This window comes from Drosophila ananassae, chromosome XL (assembly GCF_017639315.1).
Source record: "Drosophila ananassae strain 14024-0371.13 chromosome XL, ASM1763931v2, whole genome shotgun sequence".
NCBI classification, from domain to species: domain Eukaryota; kingdom Metazoa; phylum Arthropoda; class Insecta; order Diptera; family Drosophilidae; genus Drosophila; species Drosophila ananassae.
Window position 1 is genome coordinate 14,694,316 of NC_057931.1, and position 15,195 is coordinate 14,709,510.

A 15,195-nucleotide genomic window follows, 5' to 3' on the forward strand; every position below is an offset into this window, starting at 1 on the left:
AGACATAATTCCAAAATCAGTCCTTATGGAATTTGTACACAATTGTACATAAAATTTTTTGGTCAAATATTTGGTGCAGGACGAGTTCTCGCTGCTATATTGTTGTACGTGGAGCCATTTCAGTTTTTCCCCTTAATCTTTGCAGAGTGACCAATCCTCGAGATGCAGATTATATACATTTTTAAAGTTATATAATACTAAAAAGCCAAAAAAAAGAGGAGTTTAGCTTTAAATTTTATATTTTTGGTATATAAATATGCTGCACAAAATAAGCTGCGGCCTTAAAATTGACTGTTAATTAGGTTTTTGGTATGTAACTTTTTTGTTTTTATGTTTATGAAGTTATTTTTAGTTATTAAATATGTTAATATCCCAAATGAAAATATTGCGCTTACATTTTTGAAATATCCCTTAGTTTAGCGGCAATAACAACTTAAACATTTTTTATTCACCTGCACGAAATAAGCTGCGACCCATTGTATATACTTAATAGGGTCAGAGATGTCTCCTTCACTGAGTTGCCCACTTTTGACCAAAATTATAATACCCTCTGCAAGGGTATAAAAACAATTAGTTTTGTTTATATTTTTTACTTTCGAATAAAGTGGCTTAAGACACAAATTCTATTACATTTTGGTTATAGTTTGTCCATCCCATGCATTTTGTGTCCTTCTATCCTTCCATCTTCTATCGTCTTTATTGCTTTATATTCTTGATCTTAAAATCTTATCATGAATCTTATTATAAGCGTACGCAATAAATACATACATATGTACATACATTTACTTATGCATACTATATATTATATATTATGCATAGAAGCATATTTCAGGAATAATTTTCGGACAAATACAGAAGAATTGAAAGGGTTGCTGAACAACCACCCGTCAGCTCCACTTAGCTTGCAATAGATTCCCAGTAATCGCATGCAAAGAGGGAGTGGGCTTGTTTCGACTCGGCTGGAAAGCTCGCTGCTCTGCTTAGCAAAGTAAGCCAGCTTTCTCTTCAAAACGTGGAACTAGTTTGAAAAATTATTAATTTGAACTTGCCTGTGCTCTCCACTCGTTCGATGGGGCTGCCTCACATATAATATTCACGAAATTTAACAATTTTTAAATTCTGTACATGGCAGCCGGCATCGTTGGCTTGATGACCCCGTAATGCATTCGCAGATCCTGTTTTTCCTGGAAATAAATTTGGGAAGAGCATCAGAATCCACTACAGGTTGACTTAAAATAAGATGGCAAAAATCAAGATCCTTGTTATACAACAGATTGCAATTATTGTATTTTAAATTGAAAGCTTTCAGGGCTTTTTGCTTCAAAACTATTCGAAACGACAGAAAAAATATAAGTCTTGTTTGGCTTCAGCGCAAAAATTGCGAAAAACTGAATTTGAAGAAAATTTAATTTCTAAATAAAATCATGTAGTTTCCATAGAACCCTTTGTAATTACAGTGACGGAAAAATCAATAGAAACGAATATTAATATTTTTTAAGTTTTAGCTGTAGGAATATTTATGGAGACCACTGTGTTGGCGGTACTTTGTCACGATCTTCTTCTGGAACGATTTTCGACCGCAATTTTGACTGTTTATAAAAATTCGTCAGAAGACCTCGTGTTTGGGTTGGAAAAAATAATAGAAACGCGGTCGTATTTTGTCGAAATCTGTGGTTATTCTTCCTTAAAATTAAAAAAAAATGTATTGTTTTGATTATTTTTATTACAAGTGGTGCTAATACAGCAATTTGCTGTATTTAATTCGTTTAATATTGTTAGAACCGGAAAGATCTGTTTTTAACGCTTCATCCTAAAATATGTCCTTTTCTAGATTTTTCATTCGGAAATCTGTCTTTTTTCGAAATCTAATATTAGTTTTAAATTTTATTTTACAATTTAAATTTATTATCAGCTGCAAAATATGAAACAGGTGGCAACTTTTCGCGGCTGCCATACTTATATACAATATCGACAGTTTGGTAAAAAAATTCATCGAAAACAACTACACTAGTCGGCATAATTATTTTGACGAAATACAAATGGTTCAAGTTTTTAATTAATTTTATAATGGTTTAATATAACTTAATGAATTCTTTTGCTGTTTTACTTAGTGCTAATACAAACTTAAAAATAATGAATTCAACATTTTATCATATTAACTTTAAAAAATTAACATTAAAAAAATATAAGCTTATGTAATTTTCAAGTGGTGGCATAAGTATTTTGATAAGTTTATTTTAATACGAATAGCAAAGTTTAAACTTAAACAAAACTAAACGAAAAAAGGAATTTAGTAAAATATATAATTTCTATTAGTTTCAATAACTTTTTGCAGCCGTTCCGGTACTGAATGAATTAAATTTTGGATGATCTCTAGAGATATCTCTTCCCAAAGGGAAGTGACCTCAGAAATTGTCTCCTCTCTGGTTTTATTTAACGATACTGTTCTTTTACGTTTTATAAAAGACCAGACGTTTTCAATTATATTTAAATCTAAACTTTGAGGTGGCCAGTCCAAAGTAGTAACACCAACATCCTTCAAAAATTGTGTAATCATCTTGGCTTTGTGGCATGGGGCATTATCCTGCTGCAGAATGAACGATTGTCCAATTAGCCTGTCTCCAGAAGTAAATGCATTATCATTTAAAACCCGTAAATATTGGCCTTGGTTCATCGAGCCAGTGACAGGTACGAAGTCACCCAGTCCATTATACGCAACACATCCCCAGAACATCACAGAGCCTCCACCATGGCTTACTTTTTGGCAAACCGGCCGCATTTTCTGCCTTTGTGCCCTTGGTAATCTTAAAACAATTTTATTTTTTGATGAATTATACTCAAAGGAGCTTTCATCTGATAGAACGCTCCTCCAAAACTCCTTTGGCCTATTGGCATATTCCTTGGCAAATGATAGTCTTTTGAGCTTGTTTGCTTTTGTTATATATGGTACTTCCTTGACTTTATAAGTCTTAAAATCATATTCTTTTAATCGTCGACGGACTGTGCGCTCACTAATTGGTGTCTTAGCTGACAAATTAAATGGATCTGCTGCGGATTTCGGCTTTAGTAAAAAATTTTTTTAAATTCCCGTAAGAGGACTCGGTCTTCACTGAGATCTGTTTTACGCATAGCGCCTGATCTACTTAAATTACGCATGTCATTTGCTTTTTAAACTTTTTGATTTGGTTTGTCGCGACACCTTCTACTCATTGGCAATGTCTTTGACTGCGTTAAATTTTGCTACCATTGAAGATCTGGTAACCAAACTTAGCTCAGCCGTTTTACCCATGATTTTTAAAACTGTTTAATAACTTTCTATTTTAATAACAACCATAAATATTGCCCAAAGTTAAACACTGAAGTTCATTGATTCTCGCGTACTTAAAAGTGTAAAAATATTTCCATAAAGATGCTGTCAAAATACTTGTGCCACGCAAAAAACCGTTGACTGCATGCATTCTTATCAGCGGAAAGAGAATGCAAAAGGTAAACGAAATAAAATTTGGCATGCACATAGCTAAAAATAGGTTATTTGTTTTGCGCCCCATATTCGCACCGTTATTTGACGATTTTAAGCAACTCTAAGTTCGAGAGTCAAATAAAGTTTCGTCAAAATAATTATGCCGACTAGTGTATTTACGGTTTACTTGCACTCTCTGTTTCGGTACTGAACACGCAATTTCAAAATTTGTATTATTAGTTTCGGGATTGCTGGCTACTGCAGCCGCATTTTAAAGATTGGATCAGATGACATACAGTCAGCGCCACAAAAAAAGCCGCATTTAAAAAAAATTTGAAATTGTGCAGTCACTATGCTGGGGTTCTTCTAAATTTTATTCTCTGGGCCTTATTTTTTTAGGGGGGTTTCCTTTGACTATTTTCGACATAATTTTGTCATTTGAAGAGCGCTGTTTCTTAAGTTGCTGTTGGTAGAATTGTAATTGTAAAGACACCTATAAAATCATGCCGAAGCAAAAGCAGTTCACTGATCGCGATAAAGAAAAAATTATTTTATTGGCTGAACAAAATGTGTCAAATCGGCAAATAGCGGCTGAAACACATTTCAATGAAAGCTCAGTGCGTAGTTTTTTAAAAAAATATCGTTAGATAGCTGAAGTAAAAAGGAAAAAAGGAACAGGTGAAAAAAAATGCACCACGCCACGTGAAGATCGCTTTATTATGAGAACGAGCCTGCAGGATCGTTTCAAAACTGCAGTCCAGATAAGATCTGAGGTACATGAACAGTTTTCAAAAGATATTTCGGAGCGAACTGTTCAACGTCGACTTAACTCTACGGGAATGCTTGCAGGATCACCTGCAAAACAGCCACTTTTGAATCCGCGAATGAAAAAAAATCGTCTAAACTGGGCCAAGGACAAGGAAAATTGGACTGCTTCTGATTGGTCAAGAGTACTATTTTCAGATGAGTCCAAATTTAATCTCATTGGATCTGATGGAATCCTCAAGGTGCGCCGTAAACGTGGGGAACGTTATCCTGCAAATTGCTGCATAGCCACAGTAAAGCATTCACCGTATGTTATGGTATGGAGATGCATATCCAAATATAAAACTGAATCAATTTTAATGGTTCAGGGTATGGTCAATGCAGAAAAATACAAAGAAATAATTTTAAGTGAAGTTATGCCTAGCATTGAGTCCATAAGTGAAGAAGAAGAAAAACCCATTTTTCAGGATGATTCTGCACCATGCTATCGAGCGCGATCTCTGAGTTATTCAGTGTCCGATTGTTATCAAAACAACTTATTCAGTTAAATTTAACATTTTTCTATCTAAAGATAACAAATTTGAAGGAGAAATCGGGCATTAAGTCCTTAGATTGGCCAGGAAACAGCCCAGACCTTAATCCAACCCAGAATTTTTGGGCCTATATGGGTGCCAAAATAAGAAAACAAAAGCCCAAAACTATGGAACAGCTAAAACAAATTATAGAAAAAATATGAATAAACGATATAACGAAGGAATATTTGAGTTCCATTTACGATTTTATGATCGAGAGGGTAAAAGCTGTAGTTAGGGCCAAAGGTGGCATTACTAAGTATTAAGCTAAATTAAAAAATATGTCTATTGTTAAATTGCCTAGATTTAAATTTTTTTTTATAGTTAACAAGGTGTTCAATTGAAAAAAAAATAGTTTTCGTTGAATTTTTTCATTATTATAACTTTTATGATTTTTTTCCTTAAGTTTGCCATAATAGAGATAAGTCGTTAAAACTAGGGTCAACCCAAAAAACAACATTTTTTTAATATTAAAAACAAATTTAAAATAAAAATTGGTATGCACTTTTATTAACATACCATCAGTTAACTTGTTAAAAAAAAATCGGGCGAATCCGCAATCATATAATGAAACCACAGGACTTGAAAGGTAAAAATTCGTAAGCCTTCAAAGTGCGGCTTTTTTTGTGGCGCTGACTGTAACTCAGACATAAACACGGCTTGTTGCAAATGCATTATTACCTGTAAAATTGACCAAATAAGAGCGCACATGACGACAAAAAACATGCGCAAAATACATCAAATTTAGTGGAACAAAGTAAAGTTTGACCCGAGCCGGTCAAACCTTCAGAAACTTGTCGCCAAGAAGCTGCGATAGCTATGTTTATATAAAGTAGAGACAGAGAGGAATCTGATCATCACATTAAGAGCAGAAGGCTAATCCATGAGACACATTGCCAAAATATTGGAATATTTTGGAGCCACGGAAAAACGTGGCAGAATATATATAAGAAAGTCGAAAAAAAAGCCATTCCTTTCTTCGAAGGGTCTTAAAAACTATGTGAATGCATCAGTAACGAGTCGCAACAGGCTTATGGAGCGCGGCTTGAAAGCTCATTCAGCAAGGAGGTTCCTTTTGGAGCATGAGGCATATCCCGCCAGAACTGGAAAAATGTCCATGGTCCGATGAGACGAAGATTGATTTGTTTGGATCTTATGGTAGACCCCATGTTAAACCCCCAAATACGGCATTACATCCAAAACACAATATAATGCTATGGGGATTTTTCTCCGCTTCAGGTGTTGGTCCACTTTGTTCGGTACTAGGCAATACAGACTATGTAAACATAATGAAGGACGTCATGTTGCCATATGCCGAAGAGGGAATGCCTTTAAAGGGGGAATCTATGCCGGGCAACAAACACAAAAACACATCCAAGCTTGCGAAAAGTAGTTCCAGGATAATAAAGTCGACGTTATGGATTGGCCAGCTCAGTCACCCGTTATAGACCCTATTGAGCATCTGTGGGGGCATTCCAAAAAGCGTTTAAGTGGGTTTCAACCAAAAAATAAGGAGCATTTGTGGGAGAAAGTCCAGGAAGAGGCATTGAGTTTATGCCTCGTAGGTGTGCTGCAGTTTTGAAAAACCACGGTAACGCAACAAAATATTAAAACTGAACAGTTCATGGTAAATTTTGCTAAACTAGTCAATTCGTATAAAGATTAGTCATTTCGCTTCTGTTTTTATTTCCAGATCAAAAACATGAAATTTAACTTGAGTATTATTTTTTAGCTAAATGAGTAAGGTTCAAAGCATTTTTGTTTTCTATTATGTATGATAGGTGTATATTAAATAGTTAAATATTTATTTTACTCTCGGTTTTGAATTGAAACAGAGCATTGCGAACCGTACCAGAGTTTCCCTTAACTTATTTAATAATTATCTGTTAACTGAGGAACCTATTCCGCTGTTTCTGAATTACTGAACAAAAATAATGTTTTTAATAACAAGAGAGGAATCCTAACTTCGGGCGGAGCCGAAGTTGATATACCCTTGCAGTTAAGGTTGTGACATTTCCGATCGTTCAGCTATATGGCTGCTATAGGATATAGTCGACCGATCCTAATGAAATTCGGCAAATCGGATTATTTTGCCCAAAATAGAATCTATACCAAGTCTAACTTAGTTCTAAGTTCTAATTTAAAAACCACCAAAAACCAAATCAGTTATGCCAATTCCGATTGTTCTATGACAGCTATAGGATATAGTCGGCCGATCCTTATGCAATTTTGTACATAAGATATTTTGGTCAAATAGAACATGTGTGGAAAGTCCCAACTTAAAAAACACCAAAGTTATGGCATTCGCGATCAATCAGTTATATGGCAGCTGTAGGATACAGTCGACCGATCCCGGCCGTTCCGACTTATATACTACCTGCAAGGAATAGAAGGATGTGTTTAAACTCGTTTAAGTTTAAACTCGATCTCTCTAAAACTGAGAGACTAGTTTGCGTAGAAACCGACAGACAGACATGCTCATATCGACTCAGGGGGTGATCCTGATAAAGAATATATATACTTTATGGGGTCGGAGATGTCTCCTTCACTGCGTTCCACACTTTTGACCAAAATTATAATACCCTCTGCAAGGGTATAAAAATACCAAAGAAATGACAAAACTCCAAATTTTTTGAAATTGGAAAAAAGTGCACTTTAAGTTGCAAAACATGTAATTTAAATAGTACTTTTGTCCAACATTTTTAGTTGAAATGGAAGATAATTCAATACTGAAGCTAGATCACTTTGGTTTTTTTTCGATGGGACATATTATATATTGTTTGTACTATCGCCGGTTGTACTAATTGTGAAAATGAAAACTCGAGAAAACGCGCTTCAAAGTTTGCGGCATGCAGTCGCTCCTGCTCGACGTTCGGCCACTAAAACTGTTATAGATTCGAAAATACGTCATAATTGACCTCTAAACATATTTTGAAGACATGTTCTTGGATAGTTTTGGTATAGATTTAAGACAAAAAAGAAAAATCAATTTTTTGAATCCTTTATAGCAGACCACTGCCTTAAATATTAATTTTATTCCCATAAACATATTGCAGTAGTTATACCACGAAAATAAGCATCTTTTTTCCACAATTAATACCATTCCACCTTGAACAACTTTGGAAACTGAACCGCTTTGACCTGTGCAGTATTAATTTAAATTAATTAACTTCCTTGGCATCCAAAACATATTTTTTACAGTGTAGTTCATTGCATTATTATGATAGCAACATTAAAGTTAAGGTCAAATCTAAAAAGCTGCCTATTTGTGTCTGGGGAAAGTGAGAAATTCCAATATACCGATGAAAAAAGGTGGAAGTGATGCCATTTTTGGAGCAAAAGTAGAGGTGGGCTTGGGCTGAATTTTTCGACAAGGCCCAACACAACACGACAGCGAAGTTTTTTTTAGCACGCACGCACACGCACGGCCAAAAATTTTGCCAACACGGTCCAACACGAAATATAATATTTACATTACAAACATTTTTTTTCTCGAAATTTCTAGAAAATACAAAATTTTTAATGCTTCCTGTTTTGTTGGGTTTTGGAAGGTCGGCACGAAAACGCACCCACGCGTGTTAAATTTTAATTTTCAACACGAACACGCGTGACCACCCGTGCCCCGACGAAAACACGAGCCCATGCCCACCTCTAAGCAAAAGCCGGCCCGTCCTCGCTGACTACAAAGGGGAGAAGGAGTCGGAGCAATGATATTTCTTCAGAGTGGCTGAAACTTTTAGTGTAGAGCAGAAGCCAGAGTTCTGATGCGCGAGAAGACATAAAAAAATCACAAAAAGCAAATATTTGCTGGCCAGACCAGACTTTCCCAGACAGGGAAAGAAGAAACTGAGGAAGTATTAATGACCCCACGAGTGTGTCCGAAAAGCCCATGCGTGTGCCGAGCGGAGCCGAGGGCCTCCGCAGAAACAAGCCTCAGCTCCACTGATCCCCACTGCAGTGGGTCGGCACAAGTATTTTGACGAAATAACCATCTAATGGTTGTAACTATTTAATATTAAATTGCTCGAAAGAGAAGTCTGACGACCAGTGATGCCAATTTGTTCTTTTTCAGGACAGATCTGTTCTGTTTTTAACGCTTAATTCGGAAAAAATTGAAAATCATCCGCATACCTGAGATCTTTCCTGTTTTTTAGATTTTTCATCCAGAAATCTGTCCTTTTTTCAATACATTCTAAGATTAAAAGCAAAATAATTTCACAATATTCTGATATTCACCTATTAAATTGGGAAAATATTGAAAATACTTCAAAATTTTGGCCAGAAGTGAAGGGGGGATTGGGATTCTGCAGGCAACAGCCCATATGAGGACCTGGTGAATTTGGCTCTCATGCTTTTATTGCCATATTTTATGGTCAAATGCTGAGGTAGAGAGAGTTTTTGGCCAAGTAAACTTGGTGAAAACGAAAATTAGGAACCGTTTAGAGGTAGATACATTAAATGACATTTCGGCAATCAGGGAAATATATGTATATATGTATATAAAAAATTTACCAAAAAATTTACCACTTTAAATCCATGTACATGTATTCATTCTTCAGATTCGGATTGCGTCGCCCTAAATTATGTTGTCATAATTATAACTTGCCTAAAAAGTATCTCCAATTAATTGGCTCCATGGCTACTTATGAGGACAGCAATAATGATGTAGGGGAAAAATAATCAAAGATGCCTTAAAACTATTATATTAATTAAAAAAAAAAATAAAATTACTTTAAACAAACTTTTTGTCCTTTTTTCTATCCCTTTTATAATATTTTCATCCTATTTCTGTTCGCAATCTGTCTTTTTTTTTCGAAAAAATATTGCCATCACTGCTGACGACTCCCTGGTAGAAAGTTACAATTATGAATTAATTAATTAATTAGTAGTTTCTTGGTTCGCATGACTATTTTGGCAAGTGTACACTTCTAAATAATGCATAAACTGAAAATGAGCTATGAAATCAAGCCAAATCTTGTAAAATATTTATCTTTGACGCGTCTCCTAAATTTTGTAGGATATCTTGAGAATTCTCTTTCCAAATGGAAATGATCTTAAAAACGTCCTTTCCGGATTTTTCGATCGAAACTTTCACCTTAAAAAATTACATAATTACTGAGTTTTAATGATTTTATTTAAAAAATCAGAAAATAATCGTTGTTTTCTGAGCAAAAAAATAAAAGTGCATGCAGTACCAGGTCTAAGATACGCAATGAAATAAAACAAGAAAGGAAAGCTAACTTCGGGCGGAGCCGAAGTTGATATACCCTTGCAGTTCAGTCGCAAGGGTATATAAACTTCGGCTCCGCCCGAAGTTAGCTTTCCTTTCTTGTTTGCCTTGATTTTGTAGCTGGAATTTTAAAATAATAAAATAAAATAAAATTAAATTTAAAAAAAAAAAATTTTTAAAATAAAGTTCTCAATACATTCGAAAAGTCACATATGTAAAGTCTTGCTTGTATTTTGGTCTTTGTGTCTTTATCAAATAAATAAAATTTTAAGATTACTGATTAATGTGCACAGAAAAATCAGCTCATAAATAAAAAAAAACCCCTTGACGGCATAAAAAACCGGTGACAAACACGCATGCCACGCCCAAAACATCTGATATCCATTTTGGTGACGAAAACATGCAAAAAAAGGTATGCAAAGAAGGACACAAAGAAACATTATATACTATTGATTCTTATTCTTATCTTCCCTCTTGGAATACCCTCCCAAAAAGGCCCTTGTTCAAAACAAAAATTCATAGTCATTGCTCAACAAGGTACTTTCGCAAAATAAATATTTTAATATCCAGTCTAGAACCAGAATCCATGAGGAGTACAATTACTCTGCGACGTATCGACAATAATTTTAAAGCATGACTGGCCTACTGGTATATGACATATGGGCAGTTCTTTCGAAACTATTGATTTTTTCGGAAAAAGTGTCCCAATATAAAATATTATTGTCTATGAGAAATCAAAATTTATTTCTTCCAAAATACGCCTATTCTGAAAACATGAAAAAGAACGAGGATCGGGTTATAGACTTATTTGGAACTAGTAGATATCTACTAGTTATTTTTACTATTTTCTAGTAGTTTATTTAGAGCTTAGACTCTTTTTACTTATATATGTATATTATTATTCAGAAAAGTCATAGACCCATTTCGCTTCCCGGCCGAACAGCTCGGACACACACGAAAGTATGCAACGGAATTTTTGTTTGGGAGCGGGAGCCAGGGACAGTAGCGGGTATACTACAGTCGGCACCTCGCCTGCAGCCGCCTTTCCGGTTTGGTTGCAAAATTCGACACTGATGGCTTCGGAAGGCGCTCTCAGTATACATACCGACCGACACTAAGCATTGGACACTTCGGAGATCCTAGTTGGGCGACCCAATAAGTAGAGCCAATATCGGAGTTCGGTATCTACATATCTCGAAAATGATCTGAAAATTCTGGCCACCAATAGGTGCGCACCAATACCAATATGCACACACAGGCACTCACGTGCCTGTCTCGAAGACTTTCTACGAGCATGACAACCCTGGCGGACAAGCGTTCGTGCTGGTGTGTGTGTTCTCACCACTCGAGTACATCGCTCTTGGAGCCTACGTTTCGTATAAAAAACTGGGAAAACAAATTCGAAACGAATTCTTAAAAAAAAAACAGTAAAAAAAAGACAGTTTAATGCAATTTGGGCCCATTGATCGAGTCAATTGGATCGCGCTCTGGGGTCATTGCCTTCCCGCCGCAGCGTATATAGTGCTGTTGGTGCACATGTATTGGCGCTTCGCATCACCAAATTAGTGTTTATTTGCTTCTGCTCCCGACTTTTGCAGTTTTCGATGATGCACTGCGTCCGAATTCTTCGACTTCGGTCAAAAATCGGTCGCCTTGGCTACTGATGCTCTCTCCATGTGCACTGCTATTGTTTGCAGGTAACTCGGGGCTGGCTGTCAAACCGGTCGAACGGGTCGACGTTGCATTATCTCAACAAACACACACACACAGCCTACAAACACATAGCACAGCACAGCACTCACACTTATCTTTGTTCACGCAGACACTCATTCATCCGCACCCATACAGAGGCACACGTTACCTACGAGCTCCAAAGATCCACTCCGAACACCACTGTTTACTAAGCCAAAATTTCCACGGTCTCCACGGTTTTGGCAAAGTAATCACGTTCACTTTTAAATAAAACAAAAAAAATGCGCCCGCGATAGTATTTAAAAGCTGAGCTATCTCCGGCTCCACTCTTCGGCGTTTATCATTCACTCATGTCGGCATAACAAAAGCAGCCCAAGTGCTCTGTTCATTGCGACAGCATGCGCAACCGGCGGCTTCTTTCGTTCGCTTCTTCGACTTTTTTTATACGATTTTTGAAGAACACACGAATCACCGACAAGCCCGTCGTTCTCTTTTCCGTCCGCACCCGGCAAACGGCTCAGCGCGAGAAATCCACACTACTTTGATGCCTCGCTCATAACGCGCATTTGTGCTGTCGGATAGTGTGGCCAGACGCCGATTCCGGTTTCCCACTAAAATATCCCTCTTTCCCACTTAATTCAAAAGGCAAAATCTCATTACCTCGCCCAGCAAACAATATACTCTTTCCAGTGTGAACGTACAGATTTTTTTTTTATGAGCTCACTAATTACGGCCCTACATTTCAATCAGCTGTGTTTTTGTTTACAATTATAAGGTAAACAATTTGATTTTTAATTTCGAATTTTTAGAACAAAAAACGAAAAACTAATGTTCCCGCTGGCATTTTGCCGTAAATATTTATAAATTTACTTTTATTGTAAGATTGTGAACCATATAGCTTCCCGGACACCTTGCATAAAACAAAACCTACACATCTAGATATTCTGCGATTTCCCCAGTTTGATTATAATGGTTAATATAATAATACCACTCTTAATAATAAATTAGTCTCTGCCGAAACTCTGGAGGCATGTATAAAAATTTGTATTTTTTTCTTTGGGTTTGACAAATTTTATCTGGGCAGGTTAAGATTGTACAAATAAACTATATTCAAAAAAGAGTGTAGCTAGATAAGCTAAAAGCTTTAAAAAGCAGGCTCATAAGCAATTACAAAATATTCCATTTTATGATTTAAGTATATGATGCTTATACATATGTACACATATTACTATTTGAATCAGAATAGTTGGCAACGTTGTAATGTGACCAAAACTCTTCAACAAAAATAAACCACATATGTATATATAAAAAATATTTGTTAGGTTATCTGACAATGCTAGATTATTTTTTAAAACTTAATAAGATACAACGACGGATTTTCGCTAAAGTAGAGTATCGTATTATAAAGTTTCACACAAACTGAGTAAGTAAAGTTTTTTACTTTTAAAGTTTTTTTTTTACTTTTAAAGTTTTAAACTTTAAGTATTTTCAAATTTGTAAAGCTTTGCGGTTTGTGTCTTCGCTTCATGTTTCAGTTCCATCAAACCTTATCGCCGACAGAGAGAGAACGTGGGAAACGATGTTCCTTTGCTGTCCAAACAACACGACATGTTGCGGACAAAATTCCTGACTCACTTTTGTGATTCTCTTTTGCACCTTTAAGATTTCCAATTTTCATTTAATAAAAACACACAAAATAAATTGAATATATTGTTATTTTGTAGTTATATTTTATATATTATTTTTATTTTGTGAAAATACTGGAATATAAGCGAACTTTTTAATGAATAATTTTTAATTACTAATTCTTCTACGTGATCTTTTACATATGTATTTTACTCAATAGAGGTGGAAAAAACATCGATGTAACATCGAAGTTATCGATGTTGCCAAAAATATTTTAAACATCGATGGTTTTCTGGAAACATCGATTATCGTCACTTGCAACCGAGAAACAGGAAACAAATTTTAACAAATTTTCAAATGTAAGCAGATAAACAAATGCCCAGATTCCATGGAAGCTTTGAAAAGCATTGCAAAGCAATACTTTTGCGTTCCAGCATCTTCCACGGCGTCCGAGAGGATCTTCAGCAAAGCTGGCCAAGTCATTAGTGAGCGCAGGAGCTCTCTTAAACCAAAAATTGTTAACATGTTGTTATTTTTGAACAAAAACAGCTTCCTTTATAATCTCAATTAAATAAGTTAAATTTAAACGACAAAAAATATTCGTTTTTTTCGATAATCGATTATAATCGATGTTTTCATCCCAAAACATCGACAACATCGATTGTGGCCAACATCGATGTTTTTCCAGCTCTAGTCCCTGGTTTATTCATTTCGGTTTCATTAAATTAGTAATCAATTTTTAGATCGGTTTAAATATCTTCCTGCGTATTTAAGCCAAAAAAAATATTTTGGGACCATACATGTTGCGTGTTCTGCATGAGATCGCACAATCTGACGCAACTGCACAAATCACCCTTGCTCGGCGAAGGTTTGAACCATGACTTGAGTAATAGAGCTGGAAAAACATCGATGTTGGCCACAATCGATGTTGTCGATGTTTTGGGATGAAAACATCGATTATAATCGATTATCGAAAAAAACGAATATTTTTTGTCGTTTAAATTTAACTTATTTAATTGAGATTATAAAGGAAGCTGTTTTTGTTCAAAAATAACAACATGTTAACAATTTTTGGTTTAAGAGAGCTCCTGCGCTCACTAATGACTTGGCCAGCTTTGCTGAAGATCCTCTCGGACGCCGTGGAAGATGCTGGAACGCAAAAGTATTGCTTTGCAATGCTTTTCAAAGCTTCCATGGAATCTGGGCATTTGTTTATCTGCTTACATTTGAAAATTTGTTAAAATTTGTTTCCTGTTTCTCGGTTGCAAGTGACGATAATCGATGTTTCCAGAAAACCATCGATGTTTAAAATATTTTTGGCAACATCGATAACATCGATGTTACATCGATGTTTTTTCCACCTCTACCAGGGACCGTAAATAATGATTGTGGCTACAATTTTTTTTTTAAATAATAAAATAATCATTTTTTGCTAAGCGAAAAAAATAAAAATCAAGAATATTAATTATGTTCTGAGCGAAAAAAATAAAAATCAATAATAATTATTATTACTATTACTGTAGAGATTTAGTCACAGAGGAAAAACTCCCTCTAGCAGTTCTCGATGCGAAAGGATTCAAAACACTGACTTCTTCAATCTTTCGTGGCTTAGATATTCCAGCTGTAGCATCAAGTAACATAATGGGGTTTTTTGAAGAAAAATTCTGCTCCATGAAAGCTGACATATGATGGCTTATCTAAAAAACAGAATTTTTTCATTAAAAGTGTCCAATACATCGCAAATATGCTTTTACTTATTCAATTTCACGAATAGTTATTTCGATAGGGACTCGCTTGATAAATTGCACCTTTGATCAGTCAACAACAACTTTAATGCCGAAAATGACCTT

At 35.5% G+C, this 15,195-nt stretch overlaps 1 long non-coding RNA gene across 1 annotated transcript; it reads right to left on the reverse strand.

Moving 5' to 3' along the window:
- Positions 1-1,150: 1,150 nt before the first annotated feature.
- LOC116656418 lies at positions 1,151-12,467 on the reverse strand. The gene is made up of 2 exons (XR_004311380.2): positions 11,889-12,467; positions 1,151-1,184 (listed from the first exon to the last, which is right to left on the reverse strand). It is a non-coding gene; the product is annotated as an uncharacterized LOC116656418 (long non-coding RNA).
- Between the last annotated feature and the right edge of the window lie 2,728 nt (positions 12,468-15,195).